We start from the raw sequence: 10,151 nt of genomic DNA on the forward strand, positions 1-10,151 counted from the left end.
AATCGTGCATATTGACTAAGTTGACAAAGCCCTCCGTCCCCGTCAACTTAGTAGGCCCACAAGTCAGCCTGCCACTATACTGGGTCCCAGCTAACAGGGGGAGTATTCATTTTTTTGTGCGTAATAAGGAGGCACTTCCTTGCGTGCGAAGATATAGCTGGTGGGTCCGAGCTGTCAGCGGCGGTAACGTTTTTTTCGCGAAATACAGAGGCCCTTTCGGTGGGTCCCTGATGTCAGGTGGAGGAATCATTATTTTGCGCGTAATAAGGAGGCATTTCCTTGCGTGCGGCCGTGGACCCAGCTGTCGGCCTCTCCACGTACAGTCCACTTCAGATGCATGTCGGTCGTTGACCACGTTGACCAGGCCGCGCCGTGAGCACCAGGGCGGTGGATGACGGCGAGGCCTAGGAAGGGAATGACACGGAGGCAGGGAAGACTCAGCAGTTGTTTCCCACGCGGAGGGGAGTACGACTGTACGAGGGTTTACTGGTTCGTCTGCCGTCACCGGAGAATAACAGCAGGTGTGGGTGAGTAGAGGGATGGCTAGGCTAGCGATGGGAGTACGGTGGGGCGGTGAGGCCTGCGCGGCAGCAGAGCCGGCCGCGGGGAGGAGGGAGCAGGCAGTCCCGCCGGTGCTTGTTTGAGTGGCTGGAGCAGGAAGAGCAGAGATTGAAGAAGCACGACGGCTGTTGGATGGACATCCAACAGTCAGTGCTTGTGCGTCAACCTTTTTTTAGGAAAGCCTCAAATCTGTGGAAAACAGCATACAACCCATTTGCCATTATTTCTAATAATTTACAGTCCATTTGCTAATTATTAAGGTTTTTTTGGAGCCCATATTCTTTTTGTTAGCATTACAGGCCATATTGTGGCCACGGTTAAAAAATTATACGAAATTTTGCATATTTCGGTGCGGTCCGAACTATTTTTAATCCCGAAATTTCGACTCACATTCAAACTGATTTAAAAAATAAATGTATATCAATATAAAATCCAACAAATTCTCCACGCATAAAAATTAATGTAATTTAAAATCTCGAAATGAAAAAAAAGATATTTGAAACTAATTGCAGGTTTGATGTGTTTTAAAAATGTACAGCCCATTTCTCATTACTGATGGGCCATTTTCTCGGCCAGCCGAATGAAAGCTCTCCTCGTCTTGAAAGATTTGCAGCCCAACAGGCCTGACAAAGCGACTTACTTGGCAAATCACAAAAAACTGGGATGTGGCCGTGGACCCAGCTGTCAGCCTCTCCATGTACAGTACTCTTCCGATGGAATGTCGTTGACCACGTTGACCACGCCGCGCCAAGAGCACCAAGGCGGTGGACGACGGCGAGGCCTAGGAAGGGGACGACGCGGAGCCGGGGAAGACGCGGCAGTGGATGCCCACGCGGAGAGGAGTAAGAGGGTTCACTGGTTCGGCTGCGGTGTGAGGCTGCCGTCGCCGCAGGGCCTGGCTAGCGGTGGGAGTAGTAGGGGGCGATGAGGCCTCAACGGCAGCACAGCCGGCCACTGGAGGCAGGAGCAGGCGGTCTCCCCGGCGCTGGTTTGGGCGGCTGGTGCAAGAAGAGCAGCGATTGAAGAAGCAGCAGGACCGTTCGATTCAAATCCAACGGTTACTGCTGCTAGAATCGTTTGTTGACTAAGTTGACAAGCCCTGCGTACGCGTCAACTTAGTTGGCCCACAGGTCAGCCTCCCAACCGGTGCGCCCCAGATGTCAGTGGGAGGAATCATTTTTTTTGCGTAATAAGGAGGCAGTTGATTGCGTGCGGCTAGGCCAGCGGAGGGAGTAGGGTGGGCCGAGGAAGCCTGCGCGGCATGACAGCGGGTCACAAGAGGAGGGAGCAGGCAGTCCCGCCGGCGCTAGTTTAGGCGGCTGGAGCAGGAAGATCAGAGATTGAAGAAGCACGTCGGCCGTTGGATGGACATCCAACAGTCACTGTTGCTAGAATCGTGTGTTCACTGACAAAGCCTTGCGTAAACAAGTCAGCCTCGAAATCTGTGGCGTGTACAGCCCATTTGCTATTATTTTTATAATTTTTACTCATTTTCTAATTCATATGGAATTTATTGCAGCCCATTTTCCATTTTTAGAATTGCTGGCCATTTTCTGGTCAGTACCAGGGTCAAAAAATTAACTAAATATGTGGGAAATTTTGAAAATTCGCAAATTTTTGCTGGGGAACGAAATATTCTTAATCCAAAAATTAATAGCCATACTAAAACAAATTTAAAAATAAATTACTACTATGTCATGTTAAATCCAATGAAATACGTATAAGATATCAGTGAAGAACAAAAACAAAAAAAGAAACTTATATCCCATTTGCTATAAATTTTTTGGAATTTTCAACCCCTTTTGATATTACTTTTAACAGACATTGACCATACTCTTAAGCCAGGCCGGAATGCATCCCTCCTCGTCTTGAAAGATTTGCAGCCCAGTAATTCGGAGAAAACAAATAGGCCTAGCTTGGGTATTCTTCAAAAAGAAATACTGGGCTACCTATTTTCCCAAAGAACTGGTGCATGAGCATTTAGCTTTATTTATTTATTTACTTATTTATGTTTAGGGGACCATGAGCATGTACCTAGGCCGGATTCATGTGAGAGCCTCCCTTCCAGTTAATTATGGGCTTCTCTATTGGGCCTTCATCAGTGGGCTGCATGTTATCAACAAGTGGAAAATGTGTTCCGTACGAAAAATAGTATGCGCTACGTACGGTACGGGGCACTAAAGGATCGAACCGTGCAACGACTTCCAAAACATTATGTTTGTCGTTCTAACAACACATTTATTCAATCAACAGACAAAATATACTACTGATTGTACATTGAAAACAGCAGCAGTAGCAACCAGGGCTGGGGGTGCAACAGAAGCAGTAAGCAGGCCAGAAGAGTGAAGACGCATCTCTCTCTTCCAAACCAAACATCAGCCATCATTACAAAAGGGCTACCAAAAAAGAACAAGTGTATGCATCAAACTAAATAAAGATCCTACTACACCAAGTGTACGCATCTAACTAACTGACTCAGTTAGACGTTACTATTTATTAAGCTGTGGAGATTGGCTGACGGCTTGAACCAGATGGGTGCCTGACGGGGGAAACTCCAGCCAGCAGGTCGAAGTCTGATACTTGCGACCCTCTCTCCTACTTTGGGCTGCAGAGCGTGGCGGCACATATTAGGGTATGGTGCATGCAGAGACGCATGGTACGCTGTGTACACACAGTTTTGCCTGATGAACGAAACCGCGCTGCCATCATGATCCTTGCCGTCGGTTATCTCCTGGTTAATCGGATAATTCAGTCCGACAAACAGAGAGCGTGTACCAAGGCTACTTACCAGCCTCCAGTCAAAAATTCCTGAAGGCCCAGAGAAGCTGGGATCCTGCTCAAAGACCTTGTAGTGACTGTGATTGTATTCCGCGAAACAACACGCCCGGTACGTGCGAACGATCATCAATCTTTCGCCGTCGTCTGATCGAGCCAGGAACCACCTGCAACTGCCATGCCGCTTTTCTTTGAAAGGTTTTGGGATTAGGAAGGGTAGGGACACCAGGCGGCCTACAACATCATATCAAGTTGGAGTCAAATAAAAAAGGGCTCTTGATTTAGTCAATCTTAAGAACAGCATGTTATGAGCATGAATATTTTTTCAGCAAATGTTGACAGTAATATAAGCAAGCCATCATGATATCATAGGAAAGTAACATACTGCTGTAATAGCCGTTTGTAGCGATGACTGGAGTAGGCCAGCAATACGTCCAACCATAAAAGGAGTCGACAGCGTAAATGAAGCCCTTGTGTTCAATGGCATCAGAGAATGATGGAGGATGTATGATCCTGCGATGGACGTGCAGATTTATCCACTTACTGCAGTGACCTGTCAGATAGGCAAGACCGCGGTTGAAGAACGCAATTAGCCTGAAGTCTTTATAATTCACAGATCTTGTGGGCACTTGGCATATTACAACCTTGAGCAAATCAAACTTGGTATCATGTTGGCTACTGTAAGATTCCGAGTATTCTGGGCCGTGGTGCCAAAGCAGTGCAGTGTTAATCGAAGGAAGGGGGATCAATCGCTGGGTGTAGACCTCCACGAGCATCCAGCTGCCGCGACCGTCGACGAGCACCATCCAAGACGTGTTCATGCCGACCCAGTACATACCGTTAATGTAGTTGAGGCTGACGGGGATCGGATCGCAGTCAAGGGGGTTGATGCTCGCCACCCTACGATCGTTATGCTGCGTGACACGCCGTTTCTGAAGATCAGGCAGCATCAGCAAGCAAGGAGCTGGCTTAAAAAGCTCCGGCCTGAGGGCTTTGAGTAAACGGTACTGCCCCGACGAGCACGCGGCGAGCGGCATGGTACTGAGATTGTCCACACGCGAAACAATGTGCTTGATTACCTCTGTGGGGAGCGAATTCCAGCCACTCTTTCGGCGGACGCTGCTCGGTTCTGCCATTGTTAGCGGGGATGGAAGATTGGACGAGATTATGTGCGGACAAAGATGGAGAAGCGAATATGTGCTGTGGGAAGTGGACAGGTGATGATGACTACAACACGCCGCTTGACTACGAGACACATACCAGCAGCGTAGGGTCATGTCGATGCCAGACAACTTGCTTGAGTGATCACAGTACTGGTACTCCCTACAGTGCTATGCCCTAACTTGCTTGAGTAGAGTAGTAGACTAGGACTCTGCTCTACTACTAGCACCGGAGGAGTAGTATATTCTAATCTAAAATAGTTACAAACTTCAATGCCCGAGCGTGGAACGACTACGAACCGTGCTCAAAGACCGTGTCTACGTGGTGTTTGGACATGGGCGACAACCTCAACGCCAACGGTGCTGCTCCCGTTGCACCGTATGTGTCTCTGTCCTTCCTGTTCGAAATCGTGGTAGAATTCATGTATCTACTCTGTATCCTACTACTATGCTAGTCCACATGATTAGTTTCATCTCTGTTATAGCCGTCATGATTTATTTTGTGCTTATTCGGATTAAATCTCGTAGTAACTTGCTCATATATTCAACTGGCGCAACGTCCCCTACAACCACTCCTGTTTCATGGACGGCCTGGTCGATGCCTCCAAGGAGCCCTTCGTCCACTGATATGAGTGCCCGATGCCGTTTTGTGGCTCGCCGGCGGACATGGTGCATCACCTCACGGATGCGTGCAACGGTCACTGCTGGCCCTTGGCGGAGAACATCAAGTACGAGGCGTGCTACCCATTCATCATGCCGGAGTCGCTGGAGGATCACCGCCGCCTGCTAGTCTCGGAGGAGGACGGCAGCGTCTTCCTCTTGATCGTGGGCACTGGCGAGGCCCGCGCAGGCCGCCGCCCCGTCTCTGTAATGTGCGTCAGGGGCGACGCCACTGACGCTGACATTGACACGAGGCCGATGTACGGGTGCGTGGTCAGTGTTACTACCCCTCCGGGTCGCGTGGGCGGCGACACCGGCCTCATCGAACGGACTTGGACTCTGGGGAGCTGGGACTATCCCGCCAATGTGGACTTGGAAAACCCATGGCCTCCTTTACCTGCCGACGCAGTGCATGGGGACTCCAAGGAGGTTCACCTGGAAGTACGCATTATCAAGTTAAATGTTGATCATTAGTCTTCGCTCAATGTAATCCGCTGTCTAAGCATGTGGAGACTTCCATGCAGGATCTTGCTCTATTGGAGTATCGCGCATGAATAAAAGTGTGTTCGTTTATGGTTTAGTCTAGAATCTTCCATGTATGAATTTTTACTACAGTACTGGTGAAAGACTTACGATGAACCATTTCTTACATCTCCTCTGCCCGCTTGCAAGTCATCCTGATTTAATCCCTCCGTCTAGGTGTATAAGGGCATGGTTAATATTACTTAATAGTATAGCCAACTGTTGACTATAAGAAAGTGCCATGTCATCTGTAGCCAACATGTATAACAATCGATACTCAAAAACTAATTCTTAAAGATCATTTCTTGCAAAGCACAATAAGTGTTATTTCTTCACAAGTTTTGGATGCAGGTTGAACAGTTGAACGCTTTTGTTTGCAAAAGATACCTTTTTATCTATTTCACCCGGATGTTTGTGAGCTCTAGAGATGAAATAATATCCGAAGAAACCTATCAATACCTGTTACACATGAGATGACCCCCACATCCTTTGTCAAAATAAACAACTCCCCGATCAATGCATTTCACTCTTCGGTGCAACGCACGGGCACCTTACTACTATAGATTAGTACGACCAAAAATTGAACTAACATTATATATAGTACGATAAATGCCGATGCATGTCACCTAAAATTATATCATTCAAAACTATGTTCAAATACGAATCCAACGATATAGTTTTTGTTGACATGCACTAACATTTTGTCAGTTAAATCTTCAGTCAAATTCAATGGGGGACTAATAAACCACAATCGATGTAGTACAAGTGTAGAGGGCGGCGCTGCACGGGAGTCTCACCTCTCACCCTAGTCGTGGCGCGGCAGTAAAGCTGTCATATCACAAAACCCAACCACTCCCAGTAATAAGTGGCCTGGTAAAATAAACGGACAAGCAACCATCACATCCCTCCGTCTTTTTTGCATTTCATCTCTCTGCATTTACTTTCTCCGGTTCATCTTGCACACTCGATCCCTAGCTACTACTCCTAGGGCCAGTTCTTTTGGCGGCTTCCCCAGCTTTTCCCACAAGACTAGTCATAGTGGAGAGTAACAATAAGGCGCCTCACTCATTTATTTGGGCTTCTAAACTACTACTCTGTCCTGGTTTATTCCTCACCATTGTAATTTGTGCTAAATTTTGACCAAAGATTTAACTGGTTTATTCCTCCCCATTGTAATCCCTCCGTCTAGGTGTGTAAGTCATCTTATAAAAAGAAAATAATCCCAAAACACTTAGGCGCGGTGCATTAACTTCTACCTCGTTTCTTGTTTCTTGACATATCAACCAATAAGAGATAAAGAGTGTGCATGCTTTTAATGACTTGAGATATCAAACACGACATGCAGTGGTTAGTTCATTGCATGCAATACTATTAATTAGCAAATAAACATTAACGTTTCTCGTTTTCTCCTCCTCCTTGGTCAGGGTGCACAGCCTAAGATGACTTACTCACCTAGACGGATGGAGTAGTGCATGTGACATGCACTAACATTTCATTAGTTAAATTTATGATCAAAATTTGACACAGATTACAATGGGGACCAATAAACCAGGACGGAGGTAGTAGTTAGAGCATGGTTAATAGTATAGCCACCTGCTGGCTATAAGCCAGTGCCATGTCATCTACAGCCCATCTTATAGCCAACATGTACAATAATAGATCAAAAGAGTGTACTACTTTTTTATTATGTGACTCACTTCTCATTCGCACAAAGTGCCTAGGAGCACGTGCTAGAGCTGGCTCTTCATGAAGAGCCCGCTTACCTTCTCTCTCCTCTTCTCTTTCCTCCAACTAAGCAGAAATATACTAGTTTATTTCTTATAGCCCGCTGACTCAGCTCTATTGTACTTGCTCTTATGGGATTACTAATCTAGAAGCCTAAAAGAACTGGCCCCTGGTACTCCTACTAGTAGTAGTACTCAAGTTGGAATTCCAATTGCACGGCACAACTTGTTAGGCAAAAAATTCGATACAGGGTGTAGGAAGCTTGGGAATTTGCATGCCTTTCCAACCAGTGAGATACTCCGTACAAAGTACGACAGAGAAATAACCACAGAGAAGGAAGCTAAAAGTAAACAATCAAACGAGCATTTTTGCATTTGTTTTGCATTGAATCGTTTCACAAGCTTGACTAGTGCTGTTTTTCTACTTTTACAAAAACCGCATCGTAATATTAAACGTGCATTTGCACGTACATAAGTAATAGTAGTACTCCCTCCGTCTAGGTGTATAAGTCTTCCCTCCTTCTTGGTCATGGCGCACAACCAAAGATGACTTATTGACCTGGACGGAGGGAGTAGCACAGTCTGCAAGCATATATCGAGAGAGACGTGCAGTGCGATGGTATATAGTAAAGTTTGTGCTATATGCACGTACTTGCAAAATGCGTACTAATACACAAGGTTTCCAAACTTTCCCTTTTACATACTTAATTAAGGACGCTAAAAAAATTCCTGAACGTTCGGGATTTATCATTTGCGTCCCAAAACTAATGAGATCGCCTTACGAAACAAAAATTATACTCTTCCTAAAAGCCACGGCGCTCGCAGGAGCGCTTGCGGCGCGCCACGAGTGCCCTGGTGCGCGACCGTTTCCCAGCGCGCCGACACAACGCCTCTTCCTCAGCCTCGCAACTCGCGAGGTGCTGATTGGCGGCTTGCCGGCGGGCGAGCGCGATCTCACCGGTGTGGTGATCCGGTGCCAACAGGTACTCCTCCTCGCTGGAGGCGTGCACCCGGTCCACGTACCGCCAAGCGTAGATGAGGCGCTTGGGCCCGACTGCACTCAGGGCGTCGCATGGGCGTCCTCCGCCACCCTCACGGCCCTCGCACGAGCCTTCTGCCAAAGAGCCAATTGCCTGACTCTCTCGGACGCGACATAGGCCTCCCAGGCAGCTTGTTCCGCGGTGCGCTTCTCTTCCTCGGCCTTCTTCTCCGCCTCTATTTTGGCGCGCTCTGCTGGAGGCAAAGTCTCCCACAAGGCGACATCCATTTCTTTCCAAAGCTCCTCAAGGCTGGGGGGCTCGGCGGGCGGCGCGGCGTTCTGCTTGTAGCGGGGAGCCGACGCGTCCTCCGGCGCGCGTGCTGGCGAGATTGGGAACGCCGACGCGTCCACCTCGACGCGTCGCGGCAAGGAGCGGAACGCCGACGCGTCCTCCTCGACTAGTGGCGGCAAGGAGCGGAACGGCGACGCGTCGCGTCGCGGCGAGGAGCGGAACACCGACGCGTCCTCCTCGACTAGTGGCGGCGAGGAACGGAACGGCGACGCGTCGCGTAGCGGTGAGGAGCGGAACACCGACGCGTCCTCCTCGACTAGTGGCGGCGAGGAACGGAACGGCGACGCGTGACCGTCCGCGCGGTGCAGCGAGGGGCTCCTAGGGCTTGGGAGGGGCGATGCCATGGTGGTCGACGTGAGAGGGAGGGGGAGGAGATAGCGATGAACGCGAACGTGAGGGGGAGGAGATAGCGATGTCGTGGGAGGCGCAGTATTTATAGCGAGCAATGGCACACCTACGTAAGATATGGACTGAGCTGCACTGACTTAACTGCAGGTCCAGTTGTGTCACTGACATGTGGGCCAGACCCCTGTTGGGCCCATATGTCAGTGACCCAATGCACCTGCAGTTAAGTAACAGCTACGTGGGCATATTTGTTGGAGTAAATTACGGGGGAGCGAAGGGGTGGAAATATTGCTGGTCACAATGGATTGGACGAGCGTGGGGGGAGGAGAGTCATGCATGTAGATTTTTTCACACGGGGTGGAGTGGTGGGACCACCGGAGGGAGAAGGAGAGTTTGGCAGGCATATTGTTTCCACACATGGAGAGGAAAAGATTTGGAGACGAACGGGCTTCCTGCAGGTATGGGGAACGGTGCATAATAAGTCATCTTGCATGCCGGGCTAGGTATAGTCTCAAGTCATTAAAAACATACACGCCCCACACATGTTCATATTTCAAGGTGCACTAAATTATTGCATGCGATGATTAAGGCTGGCCATAATGGTGGTATCTTAGCTGGTATCATGCACACGGGAATAGCAAACATGCTGATGTGGCAAAGAATTAAAGAAGAGAGGGGTTAGAGTAACTAGTGTTCATGCATGCATTGGTAAACACATTTTTTTGTGAAGAACGACAACACTAGTTGAGTACTTTTGCAGACTTCAAAAACTATTCCACCGCCTCTACTATCTTGCTAAGAGTAGGTGAAATTTTTGAATCGAGCCCTTTAAACTAGAAGGGAGGTAGTGGTACTCTAAGGCTGGTCATAGTGGGGAGTAACTTAGACTAGTAACATGCATATGTTACTAGTCTATGTTACTACCTCTATAGTGCATAGTATCATAGATGGTCTCATTTATTGCCATGCATGACACATAGTAGCATCACATTTATTATGTTACGGTATCTACCTATGTTACTATAATCATCTCTCTCTTATACTCATTATAATCAGTATTGTAGATATTGATA

This window comes from Triticum aestivum, chromosome 7D (assembly GCF_018294505.1).
Source record: "Triticum aestivum cultivar Chinese Spring chromosome 7D, IWGSC CS RefSeq v2.1, whole genome shotgun sequence".
Lineage (NCBI taxonomy): Eukaryota > Viridiplantae > Streptophyta > Magnoliopsida > Poales > Poaceae > Triticum > Triticum aestivum.